General features: G+C 51.4%; 1 long non-coding RNA gene across 1 annotated transcript; it reads left to right on the plus strand.

Moving 5' to 3' along the window:
- Nucleotides 1-2,770: 2,770 nt before the first annotated feature.
- Nucleotides 2,771-10,346, plus strand: LOC122478605. The gene is made up of 3 exons (XR_006296113.1): nucleotides 2,771-2,922; nucleotides 3,587-3,759; nucleotides 9,976-10,346. It is a non-coding gene; the product is annotated as an uncharacterized LOC122478605 (long non-coding RNA).
- Nucleotides 10,347-10,900: the final 554 nt, after the last annotated feature.

A 10,900-nucleotide genomic window follows, 5' to 3' on the forward strand; every position in this document is an offset into this window, starting at 1 on the left:
AAAGTGCTGCTTCCAGGCGTGGTTGTTTCTAAATCTTCTCTCGATTATATCCGTCCTGTTGTTCTCTTTAAAATATGTTTGCCTCGTTTGGTCTGGGAAATTGTAGCTTCCAAGTGTGCAGTAAATCTGATTTCTCTTCCTTCCTTTGCATGCCTCTGTCAGCCTAGTGATGTAAGGAAGCATCGGAGAAAGCGAAAGTGTTTCGTAGTGCAACCTAGCTGTGTTTGTGTGTGGTGTGGGGGAGAGTGCCCATCTCTTCACAGTGAGCACCACAGCTGGGTAAGGACGAGCGGCTGGCGTGTGCGGGGAAGTACAGGAGCCACTGGGAGCTCGAGCGCGGCGTGCGGTTTCCACGGTACCTGCGACGGCCACCAGAGCTCACCGTTGTCTCGCGTTTGTGTCTTGCTCGCTGCGCTGCGTACTTAGTTCCATGAGACATAGAAGTTTCTAGGAAGAGAAATTACTGAAGCAGAGGCATAGAGTTTCGATTTCGAGATCACCACTTTTGACAGCCGTAGCCAGCAGCATTCAGAGAGCTCTTAGGGTTCGCCACCTGGTGTGTGCAGTGGTTTAGGATCCTGTGACCTGGCCCTCACAGACATCCCCGCGAGCCACAGCTTGTGTGGTTAGCCCATTTCCAGATGTGCAACCAGAGCCTGAGAGCCTGGGCATGAGGCTCATCCTGTGCATGAGGACACTTTGCCGGGCAAACACTGGCCACGACACCACTCTGCCACATACCCCACCTTTGCTCGGGCGCCCTTCTCCCATTTACAGTGCCCCTCGCTGGGACAGGCCACCTCCTGTGTCCAGAGGACAATGATGTGGGTGTGCCCATTCTCATGGGGAAGCGCCGTGCCTCGGGACGGAACCCTCGACCAGAGAGTCCGCCTCATAACTGGGATGCCTTGCTCCCTGGACCGGACCCCCATCCCAGACCTTCCCAGCCATGCGCTGACAGGGCCGTGCCTCTGATACAGAGCTGGGCGGCAGCTGGGGGAGCCCCTCCACTGCACAGACGGTGTGTCCGTTCAGTTGAATTCTTGCGTTCAAGTGCCAGTTCGGTCCCTGGTTGTTTTGTGACCGGGGTGTATTCATCACCGTCTTTTTTTCCTGCTTTGGTCGCCTGGTAAGGGAAGACAGTGAAAGGTTCATGGCCCTTGGGGTGTCCACACCCTGCCCCTCGGTGCACGGTCCTCAGAGATCAGGAGCTCACATCGGCGCCGGGGCACAGAGCACGCCCTGCATTCTGCTGGCTCGTGCTGCCTTTTCTTCGGTAGCAAGACTTTCTCAAGGAACAGAGGGTCTTGTGATGAACACCCAGGCAGGACGGCCTGCTCCCGCAGCTCACTGATGGTTACTTGGAGGGCTCTTTGGAGGTTTTGGGGGATGAAGTCTAGGTGTACGGGCAGTGGGCGTCAGGTCCATGCAGACAGGGCCAGCACGGGCGTTGCACTTCCCAGCCTGGCGGGAGCCTCCCGTTTTGGTTGAGACTGAAATGGCCCATAGGCACAAGTCTGGCAGGACCCAGTGCTGGGCGGGGGCCTGTGTGTGGACTGCGCTGTGACACAGGGGAGGGTGTGCTCCCGGAACCCTCCGTCTCTGCTCACCTCATAGCCTGGTCGCTAGTGTGGCTCCCTGTCCTGTTCCCTTTTGGGTTTGTTTTCTCCATATCCTTGCTTCCACCTGGGTATGAAACCTACTTGTGTTGAGCGAGTCTGACCCTGTTTGGTTTTATGTGGATAATTTGTAGCCTGCTAAGGTAGCCTTTTGTTGTCTGATGATTGTCAGGAAATCAGGAGAGGAGGCAGGTGTTTTGGAGCTGTTGGTTAAGCTTGTGTCTTCCCTGAGCTCAGCTCCACTTGGTGCTGACCGCCATGGGTGTCCCGAGCCCCATGCAGCTTCGGAGGCCCTGGTACAAACCCAGTTGGCTGTGCCTGTCTCACCAGTCCTACACGTGTGTCTCGTGAGATCCGGCCCTGCCTCACCACCAGGACCTGTCAAGGGTCGTAACGCTGGCGGGTCCATGGCCCCACGGTCCTTTCCAGGGCCCACAGCCACATAGCTGCAGACCCACAGCCTGTCACACAAGGAAAAATGGAGTCTGAAGGGGTTCATTTGTCGTGACGGCAGCCAAGGGACGCTGTGTCTCCACCGTGTCGAGCAGACTGTCTGTAAGCTTCAGATGAGTCCATCAGTTTGTAACATCAACCGAAATGTCCCCGAGAAGCAGAAGTCAGACCCGAGTGTGGGGTCAGGGGGTTGGGTGCCTTGTCACTTTACACACGTCCCCGTAGATTCCAGCCTTGCATCGCCACCAGAGGTGACAGTGGATTAGGCCACAAGCTCGCTCCACTTCCCCCAAACAAAGAGCTTTGGACAATCGTGCATGGGAGGGCTCCGTGCTCACCAGGGTTTGCCCTGAATGGCGTCAGGAAACAAACACCTTCCTTCTCAGCTGGCCGTGGTGTATGGTGACATGGTTTGGGTCTCCGCCTCTACCTTCTGTGGCCAGGCTCCTGGTGGTGGGAGGTCCTGGGGAGGGTACACCCCTCGGTGCAGATGGGCTGGGGGTCTCAGTGGGCCCACTGCCCGGACGCGAATCCACCCTTTCGCCTGGCGTTAGGCCGATCCTAGGAAGTCGTTTTGGACGCTGCACAAAGCACAGCTCATAGCTTTTCAAATGAGTTGCTGCCTGTGATTTCAGGGCTGTGTGCTCCTCTGTCTGGGTGCACGGTGAACTCATGTCACTCTCCTCTCCACCCCACAGTTGCTGCCTTTGGAGGAAGAGTCACAAGATAGCACGGCAAGGACACGATGTGTACCGTCAGCTCCTTCTTCCCAGAGGTCCCTGAGCTTGGACAGGCTGCAGCAAGGGGCACTGCACAAGGCCAGCCACGAGGACATCAGGGACGCCACAAAGTAAGGGGCACAGGCATCGTAGGAGACATGCCTGTGCGCTGGTTTTCAGCTCTGAGAAACCTTTGATCTCTACATGGGGGAGAAAGGGTCGGAACAGCGATTCCAAAGAGAGGCCAATGAACCGAGTTTACGTGCACGTCATTCTTGGGATACCTGCCTGGGTGCCCTGGGTGTGGCCAGCAGAGCAAAAGGCAGGGGGAAAAGACCAGAGTCTTGTGATGCTGGTGGCTGTAGGGCAGCCTCGTTTGCTCAGATCCTACGCACCAGCCGTCCTGAGACCTCCCTTTTCCTCCCGGGGGATCCTGGGTGACATGCTCCCTAGGGCTCCTCCCCTGGGCCGCACTGTGCCCTGTGGGGCTGTCAGGAGCCATGCTCTCTTCCCCCCACCCCCACCAGGCAGCTCCAGCAGCCTCTCTGTTCCTCGCACCACGTCCTGGGGTGGCTCAGGTGTGCATGTCCTCCGTGCTCCCGGGTCACGGCCAGGGTGGGGTGCCGAGCGTTCTCAACCCAAGGTGCTTGGACTCCAGATATACTTGGGAGGGAGAGAGTGTCAGCTCCCAGGGCGCAGCCCTCCCTAGAAGCTGGGGGATTGTGCTTCTAATCACGTGGGGCGGTGTGTCGTGTGACGAGCACGCGTGGAAGATGCTCTCCTGTGCGTCCCCAGATCCCCAGGCTCTCGGGATGGCCCCTTGAGCAGCCTCAGCAAAACTAGCAATAGCCAGGACTCACTGACCAACGCCCCCAAGAAGAAGGGCATCACAAAATCCATCCGCTGGTTGCTCACCAGAAGACAAAAGGTCCACCCCAGCCACGCTAGCGACGAGCCTGCCTGACCAGGTTGGTGTCCCCTGCGTGTTTCCAGCGTGTGGGTGGTCTTACTGGCCTCATTCCTCTAGATCCGTGGTCTCTCTGCCTGCAGACCCCTCCCCGTGTCGGGAGACCTCACGTGGCTGTGGACACCCCCCACCTCCCATTTCATCACTCTGCTTCCCCACAGCCACTGGATTGGAGCCACTGAATTGAAAACCCTTCCCAAGGTGCCCTGGGACTCAGCAAATTGGGCGGACAAGCTGAAAAACACCAAAAACTTTAAAAAATAAGCATTGTGTTGCTTGTCACCTTGCTGAGCACTTTTCAGCTGTACCTGTTTTTAAAGCAGTAGCTGTTCGTTTGTTCAATAGACTCTATAGCTGCAAAGCAGTATTATGTCCTCCACGGACATAAAAAGGCCTCCAGGGCCTTTTGCTCCTGGAACCATGCTGGGAAAATTCGGTCCCTTAGATGTTGCCGGTGTGTTTTCTTCCACATCCTTATACTTTCTGTAATGAAAACATTAAGATTCGTGAAAGTGCCCTCTGGCTCTCACACCCACTGCTCCCAGAAATGTGTATGTCTTGTAAGTCCAGAGGTCACAAAATTGGCCAAAACATTTCACTGTGTTTCCTACGTTTCTTTTGTCATCTTCGGGAGGTACGGTTTAAGTACTTGGTCATATGAGGACAGCGTTTATTGAGTCGTTTGCCCCAGCATTTGATTCAGTTTCACAGAGTGTGTGTAGGTGACTTTCTCCGGGGCTGAGATGTTCAAATCGCTGACTTGGCTTCTGGGTTACCATAGGTATAACGCAGTGTCTGAGAGTGGATCATACTGTGGTCTCTGTGGACATGCATGGCCAGTCCCAGAAACATACGGTTGACCCTTGAACAGCCAGGGTTTGAAGATCAGGTCCACTTGTATGCAAGTTATGTGTTTCCATGCAGTAGAGTATTGTAAACGTATTTTCCCCTCTTTATGGTTTTCTTAATCACATTTACCTTGTTTTATGAAGGAATACAGCATATACACGTCACTTATAAAATATGTGTTAACCGACTGTTTCTGGTAAGGCTTCTGGGTACAGTGGGCTATGAGGAGTGAAGTTCTCAGGGAGGTGGCGGTGAGGTAGAGCCCCATAAGGCTCCACGAAAGGTGCCTAGTGTTGACAATGTCCGCCTCAGGAGAATGAGTCTCAGAGTTCTTACAGAGTTCTTACAGAGTTCTTACAGAGAAATGTAATCACGATCTGTAAGTGTTTTAAGCGTGTCCATGTGTTTGAACAACTGTTATTTTACCTAGTGAAAGACCTTGGAAATGAACTGGGTATATGTGTTTCCTGTACTGTGTACTTCATTTTAAATCTCTTCACAGTTGACAGAAGCAGTCTTTCACCAGAAGTAACTAGTGAATCATCTGGTGATTTTTCGATGTCTCCTAAAGGAGATGCAATATTTATTACTTTGCATGAAAGTGAGGTGTCCCGTCACAGTCTCTTCATATGCTGGGGAGTCTTTGCAGGTGTCTCTGATTTTCAACTGAGTCCACAAAGCGGGCTTTGCGATTAGAACTGAGACGTTTGTGTTGAAGTGACAAGGCGCCCAGGCTCGGGGCCAACAGTGTTGTCTGACGGGAGGAAGGTTTTCCAGAACACCCGGAGTGTGCAGCTGAAGCATAGGCTTGGGGCACAGAGCGGAGATCCTTGTCCTGCATCACAGGGTGTGGATGTGATGGAGAGAGCTTTCGGCAGCCACCGTGGCCATGGGTGTTTACTGTCGGCAGAGGTGCTGGTTTGGAGGAAGGACCCGGTGATTCGCTGGGTCCTATCGATTGGCCTTAAAGAGGAGGCCAACAATCGCGTAGACGGTGGAGTTCACGGCACGTTGATGGCCTTAGACGGGACCTTCGATGTCACCGCCCTGGCGCTTCTGGTGCAGATCCCGACCCAGAACACACAGGTGACACCGGGCCGTCTGCACCCGCCCACTGCTCTCCTGCTGGAGACCCCGCAACCTGTATTGGAGCAAGGCAGCGCGTAGCTTCACCGCACAGCTAGTCCTCTCTCCCCAAACCCGGTCTGTTTTGCGCGGCACGGAGTCCTCGGTGCTGCCTCCTCCTGCCTGAGCTCTGCCTGTCCCTTCCCCTCACAGGCTCGGGAGACTGGCGTGCGTTTAGCTCTTATGTGGAGAGAGAAACACTCTTGCTTCGTGTGCCACGTGGAAGTTTCATGGCTTCTGTTTCTGATTTCCCTGTGGAATTCTGTTTGACTCATGGGCTCAGTGGAGAATCAGGAATCTTTTGATCCTTCTACAGAACACTGTACACCTTTGGGAATGCCCTCAGTGTCCCCACTGCAAACCCCCCTCCACGGCACCCTTGTCTAATTTCCCGGAGAGCATGGACCCCTCTCCCCAAAGGCCCATTCCTGTGGGCTTCCTGGGGGGCTCAGATGATTCGGCGCTCGACCCTTGCTTTGGGCTCAGGTCATGATCTCCTAGTTGGTGGCGTCGAGCCCCAAGTCGGGCTCCGTGCCGACAACTTGGAGTCTGCTTGGGATTCTCTCTCTCCATCTCTCTCTGCCCCTCCCCTGCTCATGCTGTCTCTCTGCCTCTCAAAGATAAGTAAATCAAGCCCATTAATGGACTCCACATTAACATCTCTGATTGAAAATACACTATTAGGATTCAATGGGTATTGTTTTGAGTTTGAAGTCTTGGTTTCGACGCTATTGCAATATGTTGTCATCCTTTAGATTGACATAACTTTTGGGGTGTTGGCTCGTGACTTCAGCCTCGTACTATCTTGGAATGGGAGTTGAACCACCTTTTGGTCATGGGGACTGACCAAAGGGTTGGTGAAATAAGTTTTCAGCCTAATGATCTCTAAATTTGCGTTAACTGTTAAGTATTATATTTGGGCATGCCTGGCTGGCTGAGTCAGAGGACAGCGTGACTCATAATCTCTGGGTTGTGACTTTGAGCCCTGTGTTGGGGGTAGAGATTTCCTAAAAGTAAAATCAAAAAAAAAAAAAAAAAAACAGGAACGTAGATTATTATGTTTGTAGGAATCATGTACCAGACTACTCTTCCAAATGCGGAGATAATTTTACCTTACAAGTTAAGCTTAGCTCTTAATTTATTAGCAAATGAGCTTCGGGGCGCCTGTGTGGCTCAGTTGGTTAAGTGTCTGACTTTGGCTCAGGTCATGATCACACTGCTTGTGAGTCTGAGGCCAGCATTGGGCTGGCTGCTGTCTGCGTGGAGCCTGCTTTGGGTCCCCTGTCACCCTTTCTATCTGCCCCTATCTCACTCACACACAATCGTTCTCTCTCTCTCTCTCTCCCTCTCTCTCTGAAAATCTAACAAACAGGGGTGCCTGGTAGCTCAATCATTTAAGCATCTGAGTCTTGCTTTCAGCGCAGGTCATGATCTCACACTTCGTGAGTTTGGGCCTCCCGTTGGGCTCAGCGGTGACAATGGGGATTCTGCTTGGGATTCTCTCTCTCCCTAGCCCTCTGCCCTTCCACAACTCATACTGTTTGTGTCTCTTTCAAAACTACATAAATGTACCTGCAAAAACGTAAAAAACACCCAAACCAACGAGCTATTGAGAAACCAATATTTTACCAGAGGTGAGGAGTTTGGTTTCTTTCCTTTTGGTATTTGACTTTTGATAGTCTTGAGAAATATTTTTCACATCATAACACATTGACGGCAGCCTGGCGATAGAGCCTGTAAGTTGCCTTTGGGGGCGGCTGGAGGTCTCTCTGCAGTCCAGGGCCCTGTGCTCTGGGGGAAGGTTACAGTCGTTTATTTAAAAAGACACGAAGTGTTGATTTCTCCTTATACAACACCAGGACTGATTTACTCCCACACCACTACTTAAGACTGTCTTCGTTGCCATAAGAACACTCGAGTGTGACGAGAATAGGACACGTGAAAGGGTGCGGTGGGACTGTCTTAGCGTGTAGCACTGTCCGCAGTTTAAAGACTGTTTTGAAAACAAAAAGGTAGTATCTTGTATAGCAGGAAGGTGATTTCACAAAGACAGTGCGGCAGGTCCAGTCAGCCCAGGACTGTCCTGACTTGTGCCCGGTCAGGGTCCTGGCACAAATATGGCCCTGCCTCCTTTACCGCCTGGGGCAGCCGTCTGGGCAGGGGGCCCCCAATGGCTCTCAGGAATGGGGGTAAACAGCTGTAACAAACTTGCAGAGTGAGGTCATTTTAAAGGGCTGGTAACCTTACTATATATTTTTGGTTTTCATTTCACAATGTGTCCTGTAATTTCCCAGGATGATGATAGAAGCTTCAGGAGGGCACCTTCTTAGAGATAGCAATGTAGATCAAGACACTGTTGACTTACCTGCTGGGTCAGCGAGACTCTCCCTGCAGGCTTCTGGGTCACTTCCTCTCTGTCCTCTATGCAGCCAGAGAAGATGCTGCTGGTCTGTATGTGACGTGCTGCTCTGCCCCAGCCTCTTGGCGGAGGTATGGGAGGCTCTTGGGTTGGAATGTGAACACTGATGGAGAATGGCCGACTTAATATGTAACAAGGCGTTCAGATGCTATGGCATGCTCAGGCTCAAATGATCTAAGGTTACTCCTCACTTCTGCTTATCAAAGTTTCACAGTGAAAGAGATTTTTTTAACTTTTCTATCTGATGGAATATTAGCGTATTCTCTCAACTACTACAACTAGGCATCGTGGGTGTCCTCAGAGCGTTGGACCAGCCTCAGAGCGACACTTGCAGAGCTATGTATGTGATGGGCAGCCCTGGCCCCTCTTTCACAAGATGGCAGATGGACACGGCGAAAGTGTTTTCATGGCCTCTACTGCCCCATTGCTATTTGAGAGTGAACTCCCGGGGACTCCCCCGGCTGCTTGCGGGTGGAGAGAACCCCACTCAGAAGTGCCCCGGGAGCCCTCAGTGGTTGCTGCTGTGGTTTGGAATGTGTGTGGCTGTATTTGTGCCCTCATGTGCTATTTCAAGACTAACCGCATGCTGCATTTGCACGCTGCCCCTTGTGTTGCTTGGAGCAGGCATAGTATCTGCACCACAGAGGCTAGATTCAGGCAGTCATGTCTTAATCCTGCCGACACCACCTGTTGGTGAGTAGAGGGCACCGTCCATGCAGGCCACAGTCGGACACCCCGTGTCCTGTCTGCGCAATGTCCATGTGAGCCAGGACAGCCACAGCAGGCTCACTTAGGGACTTCAGAAATACACAGACACGCAGATGCACATAGACAGACTCACACACACATACACATACACGCACACACACACACACACACATGCACACACACACACACACACACACACAGACACATGAACTTCTCTACACCTGCTAAGAGGATTCTGGTGTTTGTGTGCTTACACTTACGAGGTTGGTGTGTTCTCAGTTTTTCCGGAGAAAACTGTATTTCCACTCTTTTCGTAAAAAAAGAAGTTTGGCTTCAGTGTCTGCTAATGTCTTTTGTGGTAGGGAGGCAGGATTGCTGTCGGAGCAGTAGGAGATTTTCCAGGTCTGAGCTGACCTTCCCGGTCGTTCGGGAGCAAGTGGCAGTGGCCTTTGCCTGGTCTGGTGGAACTCCTAGGTCAGCAGGCCCTGGCTGGCTTGTTTTACGCACACCTTCTTGAATGAACCAGGCCCAAGAGGATTCTAGTCCTCACGTGAGTGACGCTGGTGGCCTCTCAGTTGAGAGATTAGCTTTAAAAGTGGAAGCACATTGCCCTCTGAGGGGCTGAGTTTGAACTTGGAGATTTCGGGTGTGGGCCCCGGAGCCCAGCCCTCTTCTCCCTGATCTGAGGGCCTCGGGGGGTGGGCTTTGTTCTCCTCTCATTCTGTTTTCCTGTCTCAGCCACAGTGTTTGATTGTTGGGAGCTCCTGGCTGGAGGCCAGATGGAGCCTATGACACTTGAACTTAAGGTAGTGAGTTTGAGCCCCATTTTGGAGTGGAGATTACATAAAATCCTGAAAAAAAAAAGAATAGTTGATTGATTCCTTCATCTTGTTTTTTTTTTTTTAATTTGGTAACTTTCAGTCTTAAGCCAGTATGAACTCAATCGAATAATTCTCATTGGTAATGCAAAATGCTTCATATGTTCTCTAGATTCTCAAATCTCTTCAGCCAGGAAGGTCTTTGGGGAGGGGGGGCACGTGCTAGGCCCCACCTGGGGCCCTGGAAGGTGCTTTTCGGGCTGATGTCTTAAGACTGATTCTTTCCTTTATCTTGCAGTTTACCCACACTGCTTCTACCGATGGTCTTGCAGCACGCAGAGCCCAGCAGTGACTACATTTGAAACTTCAACCAGATCTTTCATCTGTTAATCCTTGTTATATGGACGCTGAGATATTTTATTACAGTATTTAATTACTGAAAAATTCGTGAATAGGATCGAGAAACTCATTTAGCATTTAATGTTTCGCACATTTCTGTAAATTTGTCACTCCCTATAGATAGTTCCTTACTTTCATATATATCCGGGCTATAAATATCCTTTGGAATCAATTGATGTTGTTATATCTCAGTTTAGTCTTTCAAGTGTATGTACTCTCATGGTTGTATGTATAAATCCTACGACAAATACAGGGCTTTTATAACCTGTGCACGTATTGTAATTATCATTGTTTAATTGTTTGTTAAGAAACCCTGACAGAGAAAAGGATTTTACCACGTTTGCAAAATCACCGTGACACAGCCTGCATTATCCTTTACGAATGTCCCTTAGCTCTCCAACCATGGTTTTGATATAATCAGACTTAATTTGCAGCAATTGTCATTGTATTTTAATGACTCACCTTAACTACACTTTTTCTAGCAAGAAATGCTTTCTTCTGCAGTGTGAACAGATTAAAAATATCTGGTGTTAACTATCAGCTAAACGAAACTTGGAGTGGAAAGCTGATGGAAACACTGTGAAAATCTCCCAGGCCGGTATGCTGTTTCTGAGCCTGGTCCCTGGGGGCCTGGGCAGTTTGCCTGGAGTGACCCGCACAACCTGGGAGCTGAGGCCCCAGAAAGCCTGGGTGGGGCAACCTGGCCACCTCTTCCCCGAAACCCTGCCCGCCCCCTTCTCCCCCCCAACCCGAACCTTAGACCCTGGCAGCAGAACTCTCAGAGGACCAATCAGGGTGCACTTGTCTCCCACCTCGGGCCAGGG

Source organism: Prionailurus bengalensis, unplaced genomic scaffold (genome assembly GCF_016509475.1).
Source record: "Prionailurus bengalensis isolate Pbe53 unplaced genomic scaffold, Fcat_Pben_1.1_paternal_pri Un_scaffold_107, whole genome shotgun sequence".
NCBI lineage: Eukaryota > Metazoa > Chordata > Mammalia > Carnivora > Felidae > Prionailurus > Prionailurus bengalensis.